This window comes from Nomascus leucogenys, chromosome 13, assembly GCF_006542625.1.
Source record: "Nomascus leucogenys isolate Asia chromosome 13, Asia_NLE_v1, whole genome shotgun sequence".
In the NCBI taxonomy this organism is placed as follows: domain Eukaryota; kingdom Metazoa; phylum Chordata; class Mammalia; order Primates; family Hylobatidae; genus Nomascus; species Nomascus leucogenys.
In genome coordinates this window covers 78,020,423-78,023,811 of record NC_044393.1, presented here as the reverse complement: position 1 = coordinate 78,023,811, position 3,389 = coordinate 78,020,423, and the positions used below count along the sequence as shown (strand labels likewise).

Here is a 3,389-nt window from a genome sequence, read left to right as displayed (position 1 = left end):
CTCCAGCTTGGGCAACAGTGAGACCCTAGAGTAGCCTGAGCTGAGACAAACATTATTTCTGTACATATCACTTCACCTCCCAGGACAGTGAGGAATAGTGTTAGCCGACGCAGCTCTTTGGAGACATGCTACTTTAAGAGTTTCCAAAGTGGGATACGTTAGACTGGACAATGGTCCAGGCAGAGGAGGGGACCCTCCCCATAAAGTGAAGGGACTTAACGAGTCATAGGAAAATGACATTTGCAACAATGCTTACTAAGTGCCAGTCACAGTGCTAAGCACAGGGTATCTGAAAAGTTGGGAAAAAGGATAAACAGACTTTTAAATTGTATGTCATTTAGCTTTTCAAATAGTATGTTCAATTAAAAAAAATTATTTTTTGAGATGGAGTTTCGCTATTGTCGCCCAGGCTGGAGTGCAATGGCGAGATCTCAGCTCACTGCAACCTTTGCCTCCAGGTTTCAGGCGATTCTCCCGCCTCAGCCTCCCAAGTAGCTGGGATTACAGGCATGCACCACCAAGCCTGGCTAATTTTTGCATTTTTAGTAGAGACGGGGTTTCATCATGTTGGCCAGGCTGGTCTTGAACTCCTGACCTCAGGTGATCCACTCACGCTCGGCCTCCCAAAGTGCTGGGATTATGGGTGTGAGCCACCGCACCCGGCCAATATGTTCAACTTTTTTAACCCCAGGACATCTTTTCAGGTGAAATATCTCTAAATTTGAAGCAATTAATCAATTTGTTAATGTGAAAAAAAGCTTACTTCAGATTAAATAAATATATATATTTTTCCTATATTTCCAGAATTTTTGGACACTTTTTAGTGTATTTATTATACTTTTTAAAGGTTAAAATTGGACTCATTGCTTTATTTTTTTTTTTCGAGACAGGGTTTCACTCTGTCACCCAGGTTGGAGTGCAGTGGCACCATCACGGCTCACTGCAGCCTCAGCCTCCAGGGCTCATGTGATTCTCCCCTCTCAGCCTCCCAAGTAGCTGAGACCACAGGTGTGGGATGCCATACCTGGCTAATTTTTTGTATTTTGTATTTTTATCCTTTTGGTAGAGACAAGATTTTGCTATGTTGCCTGGGGTGGTCTCCAACTCCTGGGCTCAAGCAATTGGCCTTCCTTGGCCTCCCAAAGTGCTGGGATTACAGGTGTGAGCCACCGTACCTGGCCTGAACTCATTGTCTTAAATAGGGGGTTGTCTAAGGGTTGAAGAAAAAGATACTGACCATATTATTTGAAAAGCTGACTAATACACTGTTTAAAAACAAGTTTACCCAATGTTTCACAACTTTTCAAACTTCTTTTTCTTTTTTTTTTTTTTTTTTTTGCTTTTTCTCTCCCTGTTTTGTTTTGTAACCTAAGGAAGCAGAGGCTCTGAGACCACACATAGCAGCGTCGCCCGTCCCCAGAGGCACGCCGGCAGGTAAGGGCAGGAGAGGAGACCCCCGTTCCTGCGTGTGCAGTTGTCGCCCCACCACGGTGCTCTCCGCAGGGGTGAGGCAGGAGGGTGGGTGGAGGCGCCAGCTTGTACTCAGCTGGAAGGGCGGGGCGTGGACAGGGACGGTGGGCAGGTCACAAGCGGGACGCGGGGAGCCCGGCCACTGTTACATGGCGGTGCGCGTGGGTGTGCCGGGCTGGTTCAGCTGCAGGGTTTTACACAATCAGCAGGCAAAATCCACTTCCTCCACCTCGGACCGCTTGATGAAGGCGTGGTTTGTGAGCATCTTCAGGTCTGCCCGCTCCGCTGGGTTCTTGATGAGGCATTTATTGACAAACTCCTGGAAGTCGGGGGTGAACACACCGTTGGGCAGCTTAGGAGGCGGCTCGTTCACAATATAGTCCAGCAGTTCAAAGATGGCCATGGCGGGCCGGCTGTCCACCCCGTGACCGCTGATGGGGCGCCCTGGGGGCCTTGGCCGAGGCGAGATGCTGTGAGGCTCTACTTCTTCCCTGTCGACCACTGGCGGGCCAAAGATGGCCTCCAGCTCCTTGGCGTCGGGCGGGGGGATGGGGTACCTTCTGATGGCCAGCTCCACCAGGGACAGGCCCATGCTCCCGATGTCCGACTGCACCAAGTAATGTGTGCCCTGCAACCGCTCCGGAGCCATGTAGGAGCGCGTGCCCACGAAGGAGTTGGCCATGGAGTCGATGAGCTGGCCGCTCACCCCGAAGTCACACAGCTTGATCTACCCTCTAGAGTTCACGAGGATGTTGGAGGGCTTCACATCTCGGTGCATGATCTGGTGCTTCTCTCGGAGGTACGCCAAGCCCCGGAGAACCGCAATGCTGACTTTCCCCAGGATCTGCTCGGGAATCCTCTTGGCCTCTTTCAGCACCTGGTCCAGGGAGCCGCCATCCATGTGCTCCATGCAGATGCTGATCTCCCCGTCACTGCAGAAGGCCCCGTAGAAGCCCACGATGTACGGCGAGTTGCCCTCGTGCAGGACCTGTTGCTCGCGGATGATCTGGTTCCGGATGGCCGGCTTGATCTCAAGGCAGATCAACTTCCTGGCCGTGATGAGGCCCGAGGGTCTGTGCTGGACTTTGGTGACCACCCCGCCATTGCCCGCGCCCAGCTCTGAGATCCTTTCGAAGTCATCGTCTTTGAGTTCGCCGACCTTGGCTTTCTGGGTGAGAAAGGCTTCAGGCCCCTTCTGCTGCTTGTCAAGTTCCAGCTCCTCCAGCTTCTTCTGCAGGTCCACCAGGTTTGCCTCACAGGCGCCCTCGCTGGCTGGGGACGGGCCCTCGGCGATGGTAGGGTTGATGGTGAGCGCCGGCAGCACCGGCAGCACCAGCTTCCTCCGGGCCAACATCGGGGCTCCGCGGGCCGGCGGCGGCGGCGCCTCAAGCCGGGGCCCGTAGTGGGCGGGCAGGGAGCGGTCGGCGCCTACGCGAGCCCAGGGCTGCGACCGCGGCCCAGGCCGGCGTCTGGGCGGCCGAGGGCGGGCGACGCTGCGGGCCTGGGCCGAGGGTAGCCGAGGGGCGCTGGGGCTGAGGCGAGCGAGCCGCCGCCGCTGCCGAGGCCCGAGGGAGGCTGACGCCGCAGCCGGAGTCCAAGAGCCTTTCAAACTTCTTATATTTTGAATGTGTTAATTCATTTAATCCTTAAAACGATGACATGAGGTAGGTACTATTATTATCCGCACTTCACAAATGAGGAAACTGAGGCAAACAGAGGTCACCTAGCTTGCCCAAGGTTAAACAGACAGCCACATCCAGGAAGCTATAGAGTCTGGCTTTAAACCCAGATAGACCAGCTCTAGGTCTGTGATCATAACCACTGAACTTTACTGCCTCTTACAGCAGGAGTGTATCTGAAGAAGTAGTGACTTGGAACTGGCCAAATCTAGGAAGGATCCAGAGTTTAATTCTGAAGAA

General features: G+C 53.6%; 1 pseudogene across 1 annotated transcript; it reads right to left on the bottom strand.

Moving 5' to 3' along the window:
- Nucleotides 1-1,615: 1,615 nt before the first annotated feature.
- LOC100598543 lies at nt 1,616-2,824 on the bottom strand (annotated as a pseudogene). The gene has a single exon (XR_004033021.1). The product of XR_004033021.1 is annotated as a dual specificity mitogen-activated protein kinase kinase 2 pseudogene (transcript).
- Between the last annotated feature and the right edge of the window lie 565 nt (nt 2,825-3,389).